The sequence below is a fragment of the Melospiza georgiana genome, chromosome 4 (genome assembly GCF_028018845.1).
Source record: "Melospiza georgiana isolate bMelGeo1 chromosome 4, bMelGeo1.pri, whole genome shotgun sequence".
Classification (NCBI taxonomy): domain Eukaryota; kingdom Metazoa; phylum Chordata; class Aves; order Passeriformes; family Passerellidae; genus Melospiza; species Melospiza georgiana.
This window is the reverse complement of record NC_080433.1, coordinates 10,016,851-10,037,869: the sequence shown is the minus strand read 5'-3', so window position 1 is coordinate 10,037,869 and position 21,019 is coordinate 10,016,851. Positions and strand designations below refer to the sequence as shown.

Here is a 21,019-nt window from a genome sequence, read left to right as displayed (position 1 = left end):
CAGCAAGGATCAGGATCTGTTTTGCTTTCCAGATCTTCCTAACTGTAAAGACTTTTTCTGCCTTTGGTGCCCTCTTCAGCCCCCCCATGTAAACACTTCTATCTTTGCAGTGCCTGTAATAACCATTGGCCTACTCAAAGAATCCCTTGGGAGCTGAAGAGGCAGCATCTTCCAGGCTCAGGGGCATCATATCTGGTGAGATATATGCTTTTTATACCTTTGGATTTTTTTATTTTTTCCTGGAGCTATAGTTTGTTCAGTTGAGACAATCTCTATCATGAACCTCACTTCAGTGTTAGCACAGTTTCCTTTGAAACCCAAAATCTGGTATAGGAAAAGGTTGTTTTGGGTTAGTGATCAGCCTGATTTGGAAGACAATTTGTGGTAGTCCTTGATCAAACTGACTGCCAGAAATTACTTGTATATTTGGGAATTTTCCACCCCGATTCTTCCCTTTTATTTTAGTGTTTTGTACTTTTGCTAAGGATTGTAGCTAAGTATGTGCATGGTAATTTAGCTCTCTAAAACACTGAGAAATTTTTCCATGTTGTGGCTCCATGTTAATCTCCTGCTTCCTGGAAATTACCTGAATGGGAAGGAGGTGTTTTTCCCCTGGAAATGTTGAACTCTTGTGTCTTCGTCTCTTTGTCATTAACCCTACATGTGGCTGTCTTTGCACACACAGAGTGAGGTAATGAGGTCAGCCCAACAGCCACTCTGGGCTTCCCCTTGGTGGAAGGTTATGAATATGGAGACCATTATGTGTCATTAAGATAATAATGGTGCTGAATATGTCAGCAAAGCCAATGGCTCTCTCTGTTCCCCAGGTGTCCTGGTTTTGGTTTGATAGGGACACGAAACAAAAATTCTGCTTGCCAGGAGGGAGAAAATTTGCCTTTCAAAAGATTCAGCACTTGATAGGAGTCCTGCTAATAATAATAAATGTTCCCAGGCTGCACTTGGCCTATAATTGCTGTTTAGCCCAAATTGCTGTGAGTGAGGATACTCCATCATTCTGGCTACACAGGTGGAGGTTATGATGTCATGTGCAGCAAATTCATTGATGCAAAAGGATGGAGCATTTACATAAAATAGTAACACCATGCAGTAGTGGAAACTAAAGAAAGTTAGTTCAATTTCAGGAAACTAAGGAAAACAAGGAAAATTTAATTGAAGCAGCCAGCCTTGATGAGGAGGTGAGGAAAGGGCTTGCCTCGAAGGGTTTCTCTGTCTGTTGAGCTTCACTCTGGAGTTATTGTCACTACCAGGGGCTGTGTTGGCATTATCTGATTATTATTTAACGGCAAGGTTTGTAAGGAATTATCCTTAGAAAGGATAATCCCAAGGAATTATGGCCACACCTGTGGGTAGAGCTTGACAGCTCTTGTGTCTGCATACCCTTATAGTGAGTTTCTGCCACTGAGTTTTCTTTCCTCAGTTCCTTTTTCTCATTGCTGATGATCACAGGCAGGTTTAAGTGGCCAAGCAGAGCAAAGTCCTGAGCACAGAGTTCCTGTGGTCACCCTGCCTGCTCTTCTGGTGCCTGGCTATCACAGATTTTGTCAGCAGATGAGGGAAAGAAGAGGCAGGGTGAGCTGGGCTGAAGCCAGGAGGAGAGAAACCTAAAAGTGAATTTGTTGGGTAATAGTGGCTCCCAAACGCATTTTTTTTATTTGCATGTGGATCTATAAAGGCTCCAGTTTCAGTCCTTGGGAATAATTAAACCTTAAGCAGTGATAAACAGCACAATATTCAATTAGTGAGCTGCCCTGACAAAGGCATGTTGAAGTAAATTGGGGTTTTCTTGAGGCTGTTAACTGTGCTGACAGAGAGTTGGTTAATTCTTGAAGGATAATGTTTTGGGTAAATTCCCAGCTTCCAAATGCCTGCAGGCAGACTTGTCCATATTTGTGGTATATTTGAGGTCTAGTGTTCCTCCTTTGGGCCATATATTTTAAGAGGGAATTTTAATGGAAGGAAACATTGCTGCAGAGCAACAGCCTTCTCTGAAACACTTTCCAAAAATATGTTAAGGCCAAAGGTCTTGTTTTTTCAGGGCAAAAGAAGTGAATCCTCTAATATTTACTCAGTTATAAATAGTGATGGGCAAGGCTCTAAGGATGGATTCCTGGAAGATTGTATCAGGGATAGTTATTCCCCAAACTAAGCAAAGGCAGTGGTTGTCTTTTAATTGTTCCATCTTCTTTGGCACAGAGAACACCATTATTAAACAGATAGCAAATAATTATTATAAATTTGAGGCTTTTACCCCTCTCTTACTTCTCTCCAGTCCTAACAGGAACTAAAATGTATTTTATTTCCAGTAAGAGATGGCAGCTAAATGCTGGGGGGAATATTCCTGATGAATGTTTCGGTTCTCCATCCATGGCATCAGTGAGGTGGCAGGAGAAGGTGCAACCCCATGGGGAAGGAATTTATCTGGGGTGCAAGAGGTGCTGCTCCTGACCAGCTGGGCTTGGACAGGGAGCTGCATTTCAGTTATGCACTCCTCTCTTCCCCTGTAAATAGAATGGGAGATTTTAACTTAGAGAGAAGCTGTTTGAAAGTGTTGTTACTTTCCACTGAAAGCTAAATCTGCTTGGTGTCAATAGGTGAGTGTTATCTAATTCCATTAGCAGGTTGGTTTGCCTCCCACAGTGAAATTCAGTCTCTCACAGTGTAGGTCTTGTACAGTTCAGGATGCAATTTCTGCATCACCAAAGAGCTAACATGAAACCCAAATGAGACACAAGCCTTGCTGAGGAGCCTGGAGGCCAGAGCTTCCAGGGATGCTGAGACACTTCCAAACAGGAGCACAGCATCTGAGGTGTCTTTACAGGCTCATGAGTCTGCTGTACCCATAAATTAAAAAAAAAAATCAGAACATGTACAGCATTATTTATTGGAAAAGGAATGCAGTTTCTCATTTGCTTTCTAATTTTCTGTATCAAGATTAAATATAGAGTAACTGAACTGACAGGAAAATCTTTGGTAGTAAACACTAAATAAAAAATGTTTGGTATTAGCAAAGACCTCAAATGGCAGGAAAAAGTATTTTTCAGACACTGATGTGCTTCTGTGCAGATATATTTTTTTTGCTAGTACTTACCAGAGAAGAAAAAGTAAAACTGATTTCTAACAGCTATTAGGTGCCATTCCAAAATCTTGCAGTTGAACATTTATTTCTGCTGATGTAAGACAGGTATTTAACTCTGTAAAAGGTTGTATCTGTACTCTGTAGGAGTACTTTTGAGAACTGAAGTGATTTCCCACTTTGAAACTTTTGAGAATTGAAGTAATTTCTCACTGTAACTGTTGTATGCTCTTTGTACCCCAAAAAAATAAAATTAACTCCCTCGACTCAAAAAAAAAAAAAAAAAAAAAAAAGGAAAAGGAAAAAGACACAGGGATTAAATGACAGAATTGCTGCTTTTTTTGGTGGCTGTTGGTACTATCATATATGCTGAAGCGTTCCAACCAAGGGCATGTGACTGCAGTGGAATTTGATGCACAATCAGTTTTAGGGAACAGCCTGTGCCTTGTTAATATAATCTATAAAAGGCTTTCAGACTCCCTGAAACCAGTCCCTTCTGTTTCCAAGTCTGCATATGATCTCATAGGAAATGATCTGGGAGAGGCCACCTAACCCTTTTGCATAATCAAGGTAGCATTGTTCTTTTAATGCCTAAAGTGAGCTGTTTCACTGTTATAAACTCAATAATCCCCTTCTCTCCTGTCAGAAAATCTCTATTATCAGGCTTTGCAATGATTTTAGTGGCATTACAAAAGAGAATAATAAGTGGCAAGACTGAAGTGTGATTTGAAGCCTGACCTCAGTAATGCCATTCATTTACTTTGTCACCCTTTGTCTCAGCCACTTCAAAAATCCTAAAACCAGTGAAATTTGGAAGGCTGAAATGCAAATACGTAACTCAAGTGGACAAGGTTTATTTTGCAGAGGGCTCAGAGGCAGGTGAGCAGCCTGAACCTTGCCAGGTTTCATAAAGGGCAGTAGTAGCAAAACTGCAAGGAAGGTATCTGCCCTTTATACAGGGGTGTGTGTGTGTCTATATACAGGGGGGTATATATATTATATATGTACACATATATATATGTATTATATATATACATATATATATGTATTATATATATATATAAAGGGCAGATATATAAATAAATATATATAAATATATATATAAATGTTTTCATAGTTTTTGATTGTAAAACTTCTCTTGAAGACATTAGCAGTAGGTGAAGAAAGTGAAAGAAAAAGAAGTCTTGAAAACCTTTACACAAACACAGAGTGCCTCATGCAGCCCATGCTCTTTTATATCCTTGGGATACCCAGGATTTCCTCAATATATTTAGCCCAAGAAGGGAAACTCTCCAATGAGCTGCTGTCCCTGAGAGCCTTGTAGGGCAGCGAGCCTGAACCTTCCCTGCCAGGGCAGGGAGAGCATGGGCTCTGGGCTCTGTGACTGTGCACAAGGACAATTATGGTCTAGTCCATGTCAGCAGGCTGAACCAGCTGCCCAGCAAACAGGCTGGGGTTAGAGTGAGCCTAAGCAGAGGGCTCTGTGGCACCCAGCTCGCTGCAGAGCTGTTAGATTTGGCACTCAGCTCTGGGCTCCGCTCAAACGTTTTCTTAACCATATTAGGATATGTGGAAATTGGCCAGCCCTGGATGGACTTGCTGCTTGTGCTCGTATTTTATGGAGTAGGCAGCCACTGCTTTGCTTAAAAACTAGCAGGTTTGCTAAAATAACACAAATGGACAGCTAGCATGTTTGCTAGAATAACATAAATAACACAAATGGACAAGAGGAAGTAAGCCTGTCTTTTATTTAGGCATGCTGATATCAGCACAAAATGAATGCAATAACATAAAATTGTAGCAGAGCTAGGAGTAATTTGTAATTGTTTTTGTAATAGTAATTGTAGCAGTGGATGGAGAGAATAAAATATTATTTCAACATATACTCTGGACTCATGTAAATTAAGGCACATCACAAATTATTCTTCTGAATATAGATTGGTAAATCCCCTCACTGGCACAGCATATGGATTTACCAGGTGAAAAAACCCTGAACCTGCATTCAGTTGATGCTAATTTGTGAGGACCAGGTCTTTATTAGTGATATATATCTGGTGAGGGGGTCTGAGTGTTGTAACGCATCTGAAATCCAGGCTCACTCATGAGCAGTATTCTTAACCAGGTCCAGTACTACTTCTGTGAGCTGAGAAATTTGCAGAGATGGTCCCTGAGGTTTACAAAGCCATGCACCATTGATAGTTTTAATAAGCTACATTTATATTTGGAAGTGAATACTCAGAGGTGGCTGAGGATAAGCTGTAGGAAAAAAAAAAATCTTTCTTAGTGTAGTTCAATTTTCCACTGCATTGTAGAATTTAGTGTTTGGAAGGCTACAAAACCACTTGGTGAAAGTTACTGCCCAGGTGAAGGCTTCTCTGGAGCCTTGGATGAGGACTGAAAGGTTCATGAAACATTTAAAAATGTGGATGCAAATGTGGATGAGCTCTCAGGGTGGGAGGGAAGGGATTTTGCATTGGTTTTTCATGCCCACATCATACTAAAACAAACAAACAAAAAAAATAGAAATGCAGCCTCAATATTGAATCCACTTAAGGGACATGAAGAAGGAAACATTTCTGTTGGTTTCTATTTGAGATCCATTACAAAAAGAACTGCTGTAGGGCTGTAATTCAATGCAGGAAGCATTTCTATGGAATTTTGGCATTAGGTGGACTTCCCAAGAACAGCTACTGTCCAGAAGATATTCCAGCTAAAATCTTCAGAGAGCAGTTTGAAATGTTGGCACTATTTCATGTGAGGTCTGATCCAACTTGACTTAGGGGAGGAACAGAGGAGGCTCTGATTTGGATCTCAATGGCTCCTCTCTGCACTCTCCAGCTTGCACATAAAATGGTCAAACAGAACAACACCCCAACCAAGCAACACCCCCAAATGACCCCTTATAAAGAACATGAGAGAAAAAAGGTTGTACAGAACTTGTATTTGACTAGATTAAGATGTATTTTGAACCACAGGCAGGAGCAGAGGGCAGTGAGAGGGGAGATGGTGGCAGGGGAACGTGGCACAGAAACAAAGGTGACCCACACTGCTCTTGTTTGAAATACAGCCTGGTTTGGATGGCTTTGAGCAGCCTTAGCAGAAATTCTTTCTGCCACAGCTAATTCACTTATTGCTGGATTACTTAGCATCTGCATGTGGACCTTTGCCAGATTTAATCCTAAACCACTAGGACTGGATTTGAGCTCTGTGGGCAGATACAGGAATATTCAGCAAGATGCTTTGGGGTTTTTTGGTACCTCAGTTTTCCTGTTTGGAACAAGATGACCTGAGAGAGCCAGATTAGGTCCTGTTATGAATTTGGTTATTTGAGGTCCATTTGGATGTCACATACAAGTGATCAATTAAATGCAATTCAAGTACATACAAGTGATCAATTTAATTAAATGCCATTCTCCTTATTGCTATTTTCCCTCCCCTATTCCCCACTCCCTATCCTTTCTATTTCAGAACTTTAATCGCCTTGCCAAGAATTTGATTGAGTAGCTTGGATATAAAAAAAAGATTGTTTTATGACTCTTAATAATATGCATAGATGTGAAGTTAAAAATGCATTTCATGCTCCAGACTCTAAGCTGAATGCTAAGGGATACAGCAAAAGAATTTATCCTTTTTTTATCCTGCTTTTAATTACATTATTTCATAGGTAAATTGTGGATTTATTTCATCTCCTTTCAGCTATCTCATAGCCATTTTTGGAGACAGAATGCTGATGCTGATAGAGTGGCAGCTGTAGCTGATACCAGTTCATGTTATGCTTGTGATCCAAACAAGAGTAACAGACCAGAGCTCTATAATAACAGGAAAAGGAATTTAATAAACAAATTAAATAGGTGGGGAAATTCAAGTGAAAGCAGTAGTAGTTAAGGGGAGAATTTCAAGGATGGGAAATAGGTACTCAGTGAAAGTTAAAGCTGGTGTCTGTCCATTGTATTTCTTTAAACATTCAGATTATTTTACTTTAAGGAAAAGGAATTGAATTAATGGACTTTAAAACTGTACGTTTGGCAAAAAAAAAAATACTCTGCATCTTGATTTCATTACACTTAGACAGCCATCCCAATCTGGCTTTAGATGGAGGTTCTGTATTGTGGGTTGATTGTTATCTTTAATTAACAATGTCCATGGTCAAAGTGTCTTGGGTTCTGGTTTTGTTACATCTGTCCTTGATTTTTGACACCTTCTGGCTCTGAGGATTTGCTGTCTGCCGGTTGAATCCTTGGGAACCTTTGCAAGTGCCTCTGTGGAGAAGGTGATGACCATGAGCTTCCTCTGTGCTGTGCTCTTGTGAGGAGCTGCAGCTTCTGATGTTCTTGTGAACAGGCACAGGCAGCACTTGGTCTGAAACTGGCAGGTAGTATTAAAAATAGATTAAATAATATAGAAGTATTAATAATATAGAGTGGAAAAAAATGTTGGTGTCGAATCCAGTTCATTCTATTGACCCAAAACAGAGTTTACTGTTTAAACTGATTTTTGAGTGGTGTATTTTGTTCTGGAAGTGTCCCATGTAGATCTTTGCCGTTTGCCTCACTTGACCTGTTACAGTGCTTAATTATCCTTCCCTTTACACAGTTTTCCCAAGGGTCTTAATTGGTAGGGAAATTGCTGGTGTCGAGGGACAAAAATCAGTGTCTGTTGCTCTATTTTAAGCACATTGCATCTCCTCCTGCCCTCAGGGGATGTGAAAGGTTTATCATTCTCCAATATATGTGTGAAAATTACTGGTTTTTAGGCTTAGCAAGCCTGACTCTTCCAAATTCTCCATGGACACCATGTTTCCTGGAGCTCTGGGAACTTTGCTTGCTCTCTTCCAATAGTTCCCCCATTTCCTGAAGCAATGTGTACCTGCAGATAAATTCAGGTTTCCAGCCAGGAACTGAGCAGTACCCAGGAGGGAAGGGGTGCTGCTTGTAGCTGCTGTGTTTCCAAACAAATGACATGAGTGTGATTTGCCACCAGCCCTGGGTTAGAACTTTTTGATTCCTTTTGTTATTTAATCTGTCAATTAGTGCCTCAGTAAAACATTACCTAGTGTTTGTGAAAGCAATTACCAAGCCACTATCATATTTTTGGAGAGATTTAACCCACAAATTGAGAATGTTCAAAGCTGAAAATGGCCTAATTTTGCATGTTCTGGCTGCTTGTCTCTTCACTTGTAATTCTTTACTTTCATGGGGTTTTTTTTAAAGTTATTAATAGCAAAATTTGTGTCAATTAATATTTTCAGTGATCTCTCTGGCCAATGGCTTGGGCTACCTGATTTATTCAGCCACATTTTGGCTTCACAGAATAGGTCAGTCTGAAAAACAAAATACACTGAAACAAGGAGGCAAGCCCTAGAGCAAGGAGGGGAATGAAAATGCATGCATGAAATGCTTCAATGAGGCTCTTGCAAGTGCTTAGAAAAGCAATTAGAGAAACACTTTGGGAGAGCAGGATGTGTCTGGAGCCAAGTTTCTTCAACACCTATGGGTGTGCTTCACATTAATTTTTAATATCTGCTTGTAGAAGTCTTGAGAAAGAAGAGGTAATGCTGTGACAGAAGAACAAACATATTTTGCTGAAAGTGGAGTGAGTCCTGTGGAAGATATCTTGTTATTAAAATGGAAGCCACCTCCTTCCATGTAAGAAGGACAGCTTAAAGCAAGGTGCTTGCTCCTCTAATCCCCCTTGCAACACCATGACTTAAAGACTTTGCAGTCTTTGAAATAAATTTCCCATAGTATTGGGGGAATCATCCTGATCTCCTCCAGTCTGGCTTCCTACATGCTCAGATGGTTGTTGATGAAGAGAACAGGTCCTATAAATTCCCTGAAGAAGTGAATTGAGAACACCTGCATTGGTGTAGCAGTGAGATTGTGAGTTCCTAGCACCTGATTGCCAGGGTCTGAGCCTGCTGAGTTCTCAGCAGCACATTTGGAGGGAAGGGTTCATCACTGTCCTGTAATGCCAAGCTGTTCTTTAAGTGCATACCAGCTTTTTCCACTGAGAGGGGGAATGAAAAAGAGTGTCTGTCAGTGGAAATATGCAGTACAGAAAATAGCTTTGGAAATACAAGGCCTAGGAAATATAAAATTGGACTCATTACTGTCATGAAGCATAATGGTGATAATTCACAATGGATCTGTCACTGTAATGAAGTAGAGGAAAAGCTCTAATCCCCTGAGGAATACAAGGGGTGTTTTATATTATTTGCCCAGGTGTGGGTGTGATGGATGGGGCCAGATATCAGTGGTGTAAGTCTTTGGGTTCAGTGTGGGCAAAGCTGAATCTGGCCAAGATTCTCAGAAGACACCTCCTAAAGGGACGAGCTTTGTTGAGTTGGTCCCTTCCCAGCCACAGTATTCACCTTCAGAAATATCCAAGCTTACCTCTGAGGGTGATAAGTGATACACTGTGCATTTTCACAGGGCTAGGAAAAGGAAATACCTGCTGTTTCAAACTTTCCCATGCACTCTGTGGGTAAGGACATATGTTTTTAAACTCACCACTTGTCTTCCTTTGGAAACTGATGGAAATTTTCCATCTGAACCTTAAGAATATTTTGTGCATGGTACTGTGTTGAATATGTAGACCTCAGCTGGCTGCTAGTTATTGTTTATAAAATTCTGTTTGTGCATTTACAAAATGGTAATTGAAATCCATGGAAACATGAAATAGCCTTTCAAGTATGTTTTGAGGCAGGATCTGAATTACAATAAACATATTGATAAGTCACTTCTGCAAAGGTAGATATTTGTTTTCCTCTTCACAGTGAAACAGAAGTGTAAACACTGAGTACTTACTTAGTAATGTAATATCTTATTTTTGTAGATTTGTGCAAAAAAAAAATCAAGAGTTTGCCTTTTCCCTCCCCACCCTTTCCTCTGGGGCATTGTTAGAATCTGTCTGATCCGTGGAGATCTGATCCTAGGGAGCTGAATTTTTTTCTGGATTAAAAAAATAACAACAAAACCTGGGTTTGGTCATTTCCCCAAGGCTCAGGAATGCTAGTGATGTCACTTTTCTTTCCTCAGAGCTGCCCTTAGGAGTTCATCCCTGTTACAAAGGCCATAATGGATATCCAACAAACATTTCAATAAAACTGTGGCAGCTGAAGTCTCCATCTCATCAGTAGGTCATGGTTCAGTGACAAATTGTCCATGAATGCTCATAGTTGGTAATCCTTCAAATTGCAGGTGAAGTAGTGCTCTTTCAAGAAAGAGTGTGTGAATGAAGGAAATTAACTGCTCACAGCTCCCATGTGGCATGAGAGCCACTCCATCTCTGCCCTGAAACCTATGTAAACACCCATTGTATGGCATCAATTGTCTATTTCTTGTGTTTTCATTCCATAACATATACCTACTCTTGAAAGCTGATTTAGATGACTAAAACACCAATGCAAAAATGGGAAAAGGGAGAATATTTTTGCATACCTTATGAGTGATAACAATGAGACCTCAGATATTATTGTCCCTGTTTTGTAACTTACTTCCGTGAAGTTGGATATGTTAGATGAGTGTTAACTCTCCTGCAGGGAGAGTATCAGTGTTGTACTGCAGAGATGCTGCTAGGAAAAACAAGGTGAGTTGTTTAATGAGATTTAGGTAAGGCTGACATTAGGTTTGGATATCATGGCTCCTGTAGATGTACCAGAGGATTTTCCTGCCCCTAAATATGACTAAAGTAAAAGCTAAGACATGTGGCCACTCAGAAAACCTCCACAATGGTGAACACTTGGCAAATAGCTGGATTGGATCTTTGAGGATTGAAGCTATCCTCTCACTGTTCTATAGCTTTTCCACCTCTCATGCAGGAGCTAGCCAATATGTGAATTCCCTGGGGTTTGATGTGTCTCAGAGGGAAGCAGCATGAAGCAGATTTCAGCATGTTGCTGAGCTCTCTCAGTTTTAGGTGGGTTGTGCAGTGCTGGCATGATTCACCCTGGAGTTTGTCTCAGGCAACCTTTTGGTTCCTCTCTTGGATCCTGCATATTTCATGGTTGATTTAGCTGAGTTCACAGAGCTTTCTGTAAACCGTGGAGTTCTAGGGGGAAATTTATGGGTTTGAAAGAATAACCAGCTTCATAGGGCAAATGGCACTGTCTCTGATTACTGTATGAAAGGAAGTTTTGGGTTTACCACTAATTGCAGATAAAAATTAATATTTGTGAAGGAGACACGTATGATTTATTTATAAGTGTTTTCTGTTTCCATAATGAAATTTCCTTTGGGTTTAAGTACAGTCATTTGGAGGAAAAAGCAGAGGTCTGTGGCTCATTAGTTTCTGGTGGTTGTCAGAAGCCATTAATCAATTGCCCCTTTTACCAACATAGGTCCTAATTCAGCAAAGCATTTAGGCACAGGCTTAACTATAAGCATGTGTTTCAGAGCACTTTGCTAAATCAGGGCTTTAATGTGATTCAAGCTTGCTGCATTTTTTCCAAGTACAAGTTTACCCCAAAATGACAGGAGTCTCTAATACATCAGCTAAAGTGTTGTGTACCTTCCTTACCTGTCTTTCTACATAGCCATATGCAAGGGGGGGGGAAATGGATCAGTTTTCCCCTCATCTTTTTCAAATCTTACCTCAAAAGGAGGCTGCTGTCCTGAGTAGTAGTGCATGTGAAGTAGCAGCAAGCCAGGAGCAAGAGGAGTGAATTTGGGCAAAGAAGATTGTTTTGTTCTCTCCCATCTCTGTTTTTGCTGAAGACTGCTTGGTTGTGAGGAGGAAAGAGGAAGGCAGCAGATCCATGTTTTGATACAGCCAGATGAATCCTGGCTTGCAGGATCTAATAAATCTAGGTGTAGAGTATGCCTGCATCTGAATCTCTAGAGGGGACAAATTCAAGTTCCCCTCACTCTATAATTCTCCAAACTGCTTCTACTCCTCGTGTAAAAATTACAGTGTGACTTTCAGGAGTGACTAAAGGTCAAGCATGAAGATGGTGTGCTGAGTCCAAGTCTTGTCCTCTTACACCTGGAGAAAGATGCAGCCCAACCACAGCTGTCCTGCAGAGAAATTCCCTGGAAGGAGCAGCACTTCAAGTGCTGCTGTAATAATGGCAGCATGACTGCCCCCTCCCACCATGTCCACCCTTCCCATTTTTTATTCCAGTAAGAGGATCAAAGGGACCTGGTTTTTTTTCTTTCCCTTTTTTTAGTGTATGATTCATAATTTAGTAGAGATGATTGAGAGCTCTCAGAAATTACAGCAGTTACTAGACCAATGCAATTTTTTATGGTTCAGCAGGAAGTTGCATGTTTTGAAAGTAAAGGTAACCAGCCTTATAATCCCTTCAGGAGTTGTTTGGCATAGAAGAGAGTGTAGCTTTTGGGCAATATTTTCCCAATCTGTGAAAGCCAAAGTGACATCCATGTGTCACACACAGTCCTGATTAGTTTCAGACTTTGCAGTAAGAATGCTGCCTGTTGAATCAGCAGAAGCACTCTTTGAAAAATACAGGTTTCCTGTGGATTTTCTCCTCTCAAATGTTGCTGTCATTCCAACTGGTTTTGCTTGTGAAACCTGACATCATCTCAGCCTGAGGTTGTATATGGGAAGGAAAATTACTTCATTGCTTCATGTTTCCATTTTCTTCCATTTCTGCATTTGACAGCAGCAGGAGCACCTGATGGAATGGTGCACAGAAACCTTTGCTGTGTACATTGCACAGATGGAAATGACAACTGAGCTTTGGCTTTCAGGCTGAAGCAAGGCCTGCACTGCTCCTAATGGACCTTGACTCTGCAGCATGCAGTCAGTAGATCAGTGTGGAAAATTTTGCGTGCTTCCTTTGACTTGCTATTGGTATTCTTTCTATCCCTGGGAGAAGAAACCAAAACACTTTCTATTTTCTGTATTAATAGTTTTATACCACACTTAGGGGGAGCTTAAGCACTGTTTATGTTGAAAAGAATTCCAAGGCCTCAAGTACTTAAAATCTGATCAGATGAGAATCAAAGGGCAGCAGGGGAAGAAGCAGCATTGAGGTAACCCTCTGTCCCCATTCTCACCCCAAAACCATGTGACAGTTAGGCAGAGAAGTCTCATCTTGAGTCCTAGGTCACAGCTTTCTCCTGCTGCTAAAAGGATGTTTTTAATAGGCTTTGATTGATAGCTGTGGCATTCTTTATTTCTGGAACCCTGACAAAAATTGTCACCCTGACCAGTTGTGGAATCTTTTCGATAAAGGTTTTTTTGCCACTCTAGAATGAGTTACCAAGACAGGCAAAAGCATAGGCTTTCAGTGGTATGGTTTTTAAAAATTATTTTTAACTTTGGAGCATGCCCCTTTGAATGATTTTGGTTTCAGAAACTTAAATCAACACTTATGGAAGTTTTAAGATAGCTCTCTTTTTTTCTTCTTGCTTTGATAATGCATTTACTTAAAATCCCTCATTGTCATGTGTTTTTTTAATATGCAAGAAGTTTAGGGGGCTTCACATCTCTTACCTCTGTGACTTGCTAAGCATTGGGTATTTGAGAATTGCAGCTTGATCAGGAGCAAAACTGTGGGCTCTGTGCAAAACTGGCCTTACAGATGCTGAGCAAATGTAGGTGGTCTTGGAAAGCGTGAATCTTGGCCATCCATAGACACTTGACAACAGCAGAGATTAGATCTTGAAGAATTAAGTAAAATAAAATGCCTGTGGTTTTATTCCAGTCTATGTAGTTTAACAAAGGAAAAGGATGGTCAGACAAGAAAGGGAGAAATGGTGGGATATGTGTGATTAATACAGTTTTAACTTTGCTGTCTGTGATGACACTATGCAGTGATGAAGTGGATGTATTCTGTGATTTATTTTCATCTACTTTAAAGTAGTGGAGCTCTAAAAATGACTAATGAACCTCCTTTCAAGGTTCATATCCATGACCTAATTCATGTGTGCAGGAATCTTGTCCTCCTCTTAACTGCTGCATAAAGTTGAGGGTTGCTCATCTACAGAGCATTAGAGGCCAAAGCAGAGACCCTGGACAAGTTCCAGCACTAATAGCTGCATTCCAGTGGAAACAGGAATCAGATGTACAGTGCACATCACAGGCTAATTGGCAGATGCTATTTACCATATGTTAATTGCAAGTTGTATTAGAAGCTATGATGTTGATTGAGGCAGCAATTAGAGCAGTTCCTTGTAAGATGCTGAGTTTTTAAAGATAATTGTTCCAGTAGATGCATTTTTATCAATTTACCATTGAAACTTATTCTTTTGAATCTTTTTAATGTGAATTTTCCCTAACCTTAGAGCAAAACCTTATTAATGTGCATTTTTCTACAGAAAAATTCCTACCTGAGGAAGTGCCCTGCTGTACTTTATTTAGACTATGGAGGATAGTATGGTGTGTGTATGTTTGCGTACTATTTTTGTGCTACATCTGTTCCAAGATAGATCATATGTGTATATAAAAGTCTATTTGATCTGTGGATCCAAATAGGGATTTTTCTCTGGAGTTATTGGAGGTGAATATGATAATTCATGGAGCACCAATACCCCCAGTGGGGATGCTGCTATATAAATGAAATTCAGCTTATGTCTTGTGGACAAATTATAGTCTGGAAGCTGGAAATCAGTTTTTGGGTTGTGCAAAGCTTGTGAAAAGCCTCATGTTCCATTGTCTGTGTGGTGTTTGGTATTTCATAGTAGAGGAAAGAGCAGGGGCAAACTGTTGCAAGAACAAGATCCAGAAGGTGTTCTCACCCTTCAGACCAGCTGGACAGGCATAATCCTGCAGTTCCACTCTGGTACAGAGTGATCCCGGGATTTTTGCTGCACAGCCATGGTAGTTTGTACTGTTAAACCTGAGCAATTCTCCAGCTGAATCTCACTGCTCACTTTCTTGAAATTACTTCTGTTCTGGTAACTGAGCTGGCTCCCTTCACATGGGACATCTAAAGACATCCCAAAGGAATCAGAGCTAGTTATTTGATTGCCCTGATGATCCTGGAGTGAAGGTGGGAGAAATTGCAGAACCAGAAATCCACCATGGATCCTATAGCCTGTAGTCTTCAAAAATGAACTGAAACCTGCCTTGGCTACAAGAGGGCTTGTCCTGTGTCACCACACCTCCCTCATGCCATGGTACTTAGATTTCCCTCTGCAGTAAAGTTTGAGAAAAACTGATTTTCTGGCATTGTTCTACAGCCAAAATAGTCACCCAGCACCATGTCATTATAACAAGATTTAAAGCTGTACAGGCAAGCGTGAGGAAAAAAGCTCATTTTTCTCTTCTTGAAAAAAGTACTTCACATAATCCATGAACAGTGTGGATGGCTTTGAGAGAACAGTTTATATCCATTCTCTCAAAGTGGAAGGGACTCCAAGCAAAGAAAATCACCATGTTGAAGGAGAGGCTACTTTGATTTATGTCATCTTCAAAGTGTTTGGACTTCCAGTCACACTCCAAGCTCTCAAACTGAAATAACTCTATCTGCCCAGGGATTTGTCAGGGCTCAGCTGCATCTGTTCAGCATTGTACTTCTCATTGAAGTACTGGAACTTTTTCTTCCTAGGAGAAGCTGTTTGTGTATTAGCCAAAGGCTGCAGTTGTAAAGCCAGGATTGAGCTGGTGTGAGGTTTTTGGTTTAAGGCTTTTGCTTATTTTCTTCCCCGCCCCCTTCTGTGTTCTAAAGTTTACATTGATAGTGTGCTCCAGTATTGTTTGGCTGTGGACATGTCACCAAGGTGACATGGTACCAAAGAGGGCAAACTAGCCCACCACTGCTTTGTACAACCAGGCAGCTGTTGTATTGAGGCTGGTATTTAAAAATGGAGACAATCTGTCACATAAGCAGAAATTTATTATAGGCAACTTTCTCATGAATGTTTGTCTGAAATTATATTAGATCTGGCTTGAAGGTGGAAGAATGGCAAACTCTTTGGGGGCTGAGAAATCCCTGTGTCTGCATTAATTCCATGGAGATTTTCATGTGTGATCTTCAGAGGTATTTGGTCAAGCACAGGAGATCCTGTGGAAGTTCTAGAGGGACACCAAAGATATTCCTGCTCTTTTGTAGGCTTAGAACAAGACAATACTTGGGACTTGTCTGAACCTCCTTCTGTTTTCTATATCCTCCTCTTCCCTCCGTTATTTTAAATGATTTAGATGTCATTTATGGTTGTATAAAGAGGCCCTTCAATCTGTGTAAAATGTGTACTTTGGTTCTGGCTCAAGCAAGGAAGCTGGCACCCATGGATTTGCTGTTTCTGGAGAAGGCAGCAGTTCATCATCTTCTGCCACATTTGTCACTGCCCTCTCTCCCTTTTCAGAGCATACCACTGAAAGAATTTGACAGATACCAGTTTTGTGTTTCTAGGAAATGAATAATTTGTTCTTTTCAGAAAAAGTGGTTATTTTTAAAAAATTTTTTCCCCCTGTAAAGAAAACCAAATAATAATGCTAAAAATATTTCACTGTTTGACACACTGGAAGGCCCCCATGTAAGCTCCTCATTCACAGAACATATATGTGGCTGTACAGGTTATTTTCTTTCTTTTTATAATGAGCCTTTTGTAAAATGAGAACAGAAATCACTCCTTCCTTCACAGTTTTGTTCTGAGAGTGAAAACTTTGAATCACTCATTATTGCAGTGGAAATCCTATGCATACCAAAGAAACGAAAACTGCAATGTGGTTGAGTGTTGACTAAAAGTGAGGAGAAATATATTTGTGCTTGTGTATTGCAAGGAATCTCTATAGAGATTTGGCCAGGTGAAGAGATAATAAAGTATTACCTGAAGCCTTTTCTGTGTGGAGTTTCAGCTGTGTTTTCCTCATGCTGGAATGCAGCTCTTTTCATTTCCCACAAACATGCACAGAACAAAGCCATGAGTGGGACAGGGATTTGCTACTAGAAGGATCACTAAAACTGCTGTCCATTTCTGACACCCTGGGAGGAAAATTCAGAGTATTCAGACAATAATTGGAAGTCTCCCTGTGCCTAAGTGGGCTGCCAGAGCTGCCATTCCAGGCATTGCACTGCAGCCCTGAGCTCGATGGGAAAGAGCCAAGGAGCACTGACTTGAGGAATGATGGAGGCCAGTCCAAATTCCACTGGAGGATTCCCTAGATGATAATTTTTTTCAGAAGTTTCTGATCTCTGGTGAGTAGAAGTCAAAATTAGAAAAATATCCGAGATGATGAATGGCCCAGAGGAGAACAATCTAATTGTTCTGATGAAAGCTGTTTGGTGGATTAAACTCAGAGCTACAGCACCAGCCATTTAACTTCTCAAACCCCCATTCTTCTCTTTTCCCCCCGTCTTTTCTTTGATTATCTATTTTTAATCTCCTGTTTCTGGACACACAGGTAGAATGAGCCCTGTTGCAAGAAGTATTTGTTATCATAAGGCTTTTTGTGCACTCCTCCTATCTGACACTTAATCAGCAGAGATTCCTTCTCTGCTGGTGTGTGGGCCTCTTTACTAGACACAAAATCATGCAGTGCAGAATATCTGTCTTTTTGGTGGCTGAAGAGGGGATGAGCACCACTTAGGATACTGTATATACTAAATATATATTCTAAATATAAAAGAATGTCATAATGCCTTGAAGTGACACCATGAAGTTGGAGATGCTTTAAGAGCTCTGGGCCCTGGTGTAATGGACTTATCCAAGTGTATTGCTAAATCTAATTTCCTTTGTGCCAATCGTTCTGGCCATCTTTTTCACCTTCTTTGATGCCTGTGTATCACTGCTTCTCTTTGTTTTTAACATATTCTTTCCATTGCTTTAATTTTCCAGGTTCTCTTTCACCCTTGTGTTGTGTGTTCTGGGTGTGTCATTATCTGAAGCACAGTGCAGATTTTATTCTTCCTGTCAGCTTTTTTTTTTTTCACTGATCTACAGGTGGAAATGTTATTTTAAGTATTCATAAAGGAGATTTAGGCTGTGATAGGTAGTGAGGCCTAATAAATTTAAAAGCATTGGGGTCTGCAGAGACCAGAGGTCCTCTCTGTGACTTACGCCAAAAGAAATGAACCTAAACTGGTGGTACCTTCATGTCATTGCCACAATGTGACGGTTCTGGTGGAGTTCTCTGCCATTCCAGATAAAATTATCCTGCTCTCAGCTGGGAGAAATCTTAACTTGGCTCCCACAGTGTGGATGATACAGGCAGCATTTCTGCTTAATTCACAGATTTGCAACAGGGCTGGGAAAGGAAGATGGAGAGTGTTCAAATAGCAATGTGCTTTGAACTGTGGTTTTGTGTATTGCAGAATGGGAGAAATTATTGGAGTGGGTGGCTATTGTTTAGTTTTGTATATTTCGACAACTTAGAGATCAAGGAAATCTTCATTTGCCTGACAAGAGGATTATTTTTAAAATAAGAAATATATAAAATGTAAGTATCAGTCTTCCTGAATTCCACTTGGTGAATGAGTTCTGATGTCCATATGATACTTTTGCTGTTTATCAATCTAATGTGACCCTTGTAGAAGGGTTGCTTTGGACAAATGGCACCAAGACATAAAATTAATAAACTCTCTGTGAGTGTTGCTAACAATGAGAGCTGGCAGTAGACAACATCAATTAGTTTCCCATGAGAAAGAAAGAAATATCAAAGAGCTGTAAATAGCATTCCATTTTCTGTTTGCCAGATGAAGATGGGACATGTTGATGGTTTTGAATGTTTTGCCCATTTTGGCATATGCTTGCATTTTCAGTGGCTTTAGCTGCTTGGTCTGAGATGCAAAAGACAAAATAGTGCTGTTATAAGGTGAGAGAAGCCTCCAAGCATTTTAAAACAGCAAAATCACTGTTATTCTTGCTGCTGTGACTGTTCTTCTGAATAAAATGTCTGATGGCATTTCTTAGTTTTTTACAACTCCTTCCCTCTAGACAGGATATTCTGTCTTCCCCTTGCACTTTTAAGGTTTATTTTGGTTCCCCTGTCCTACTTAGAATTCATCATTTTACCCTCCCTCCCATTTGAAAGGGAATGGAAGGAACCTCCCAAAGCTTTTGCTTGAGTTTGGTTTTAGGCTGAGCTGTTGCAGATCTTGAAGAAAAGCAAAAACACTGCGAGAATGGTAATAGAATCCTTCTCAGTAGGAAGAATTAGGAAATTGCTAATCTGGTAGTCAGAGTCACCCTACCTGGAAAAGAAAGCTTAGCTGAGAAGCCTCTCTGACTTGTCCATGTTCAGGTAACCCTTAGACTCTGGCAGCAAGTGACCCTCTGAAAGATAAAACCATCCCTCCAATCATGTTTAATTCAGCTAAAATCTCTTCTTGCAGGGAAAGTGGTGTAAAACCCAAGGAGGCTGAAGCTTAGCATGGGTAGGGCCGGTCAGTGCCAAGTTATTTGTCTCACTGAGTTTCTCTTATTTTCTAACCCAATTTTGTGTTGCCACATAAGAGTTAATGTTCATGGAATGTTTCATTGTCATGCTTTGATGCTTGGATACCCAGAATTCATTCTGTTGTGTACTGCTGGTCACTAAACTGTTGAGTTATTTATATTTTGTTGGGATGAGGAATAACATTTCATTTCCAAAGGCCTTGTCTTTTTCCTTTTTTCTTTTATAGTTTGGGCACCAATGACTTGAACTCTGACTAGCTGCAGTAACATTTATTTGTGAGCCAATGTCCTTGAGACAAAACAAACACATTGCTTTGCCTAATGTGGTTATGTTTCTTATTCCAAAAAATATGCAAAGCATAAAGAAAAGGTTTTGCAACCTCGGATCCTCTTTCTCCTGTGTTTGCTGTTGCATGGCAAATAATATGCATTATGGTATTTAGTTAGCTAAGATTTTGCTCTGTGGTCAGCCACAAATTTTCTCTGGAGTCAATGGAAGATTCAAATACTGGAGGAATCTGGATGTGAGTCAGCACATACTGACCAGAGCTGGGTGAAAAATTATTTGTCTTTTAATTTTCATGAATTCAAAATCTTTCTGAAAGTTCATTGGGGAGTGTAGAAGGAGAGTGTTAAATAAAAAGCAGGAAGAGACACACTTCCAGTCTCATCTCTTTTCAGATCTTGCAAGATTAAAGGTTGAAATGTCCCTCTGTGCAGCTGGGGGTGAATATTGAGTCTTTCTCTTGTGAAAATGTGAGTGCATTTGCCATCCTGTACTCTGCTGCTACTGGTCATGACTCTCTTTATAGTTGCTGTGCACTGAATAAATTATTAAATAATTTTTTTCCATTTTTTTTTTTTAATGTAAGCTGGAGTGATTACAGATAGTCCAGAGAGGGAACAATCCCACACCTGAACACCCTTTAGGTGGATGATGTGATGGTACTTCCCTGACATGCAGGATGTACATGCAGTTATTTTTACTTCACCTTAATTCTCTTTTCTCACCCTTTATCTTAGTGCCTAATTATTAGATAGATCTTTATTTGATTCAACTAGAACTGATATATTTGCTCAGCTGAAGATGGATATTTCTACAGAAAACATCCATTTCATTGATCTGGTTTGGGGAGGTTTGCCCCCTCAACTCCTATGTGTTTTATCAGAACAATTGAAACTGCCTCTGCATATGTATTTCATATGAGTAATGGCCTAAAACATCTTAAATACAATGTGTAACTAGCAAAGCAGATGGTGAATGGGAAAAGAGGAGTTGGTAATGCCTGATAAAATTCTGAAATGTGATGTGGAAGTTGTGTAGAGAAGAGCTTGGTCGCAGGAACCTTCTCTGAGGTCAGGCATAATAAAAGCACGCAAGAAATGTCAAAGATGAATGAAAAGCTGTGGGTAAAGAGGCTAATGAGGTAGTCAGCCTTTAAAAATAGTTAACCTTTGAGTCCTTGGAATGTGTGAAAATCCTCAACTGAGTCTTTGGATGCTTTGGTTTTTCTCTGCTAAGTGACTTCACACTCCTCTTTGTGAAGTGAGGACTGCAAAAAAAAAAAAAAATCTTCACTGGTCTTGGACACAAACAAATTTCATAAAAACTGAGACAAAC

General features: G+C 40.1%; 1 protein-coding gene across 4 annotated transcripts in view; it reads left to right on the top strand.

Annotated features, from left to right (window-relative positions):
• CALD1 (caldesmon 1) overlaps nucleotides 1-21,019 on the top strand; it is a 162,172-nt gene that overhangs the window by 33,722 nt on the left and 107,431 nt on the right. For all 4 annotated transcript variants that reach the window (XM_058022072.1, XM_058022074.1, XM_058022076.1 and 1 more), the window contains exon 2: nucleotides 111-195. The gene's annotated coding sequence lies outside the window, so the exon portion shown is untranslated. The remainder of the gene's footprint in view (nucleotides 1-110; nucleotides 196-21,019) is intronic.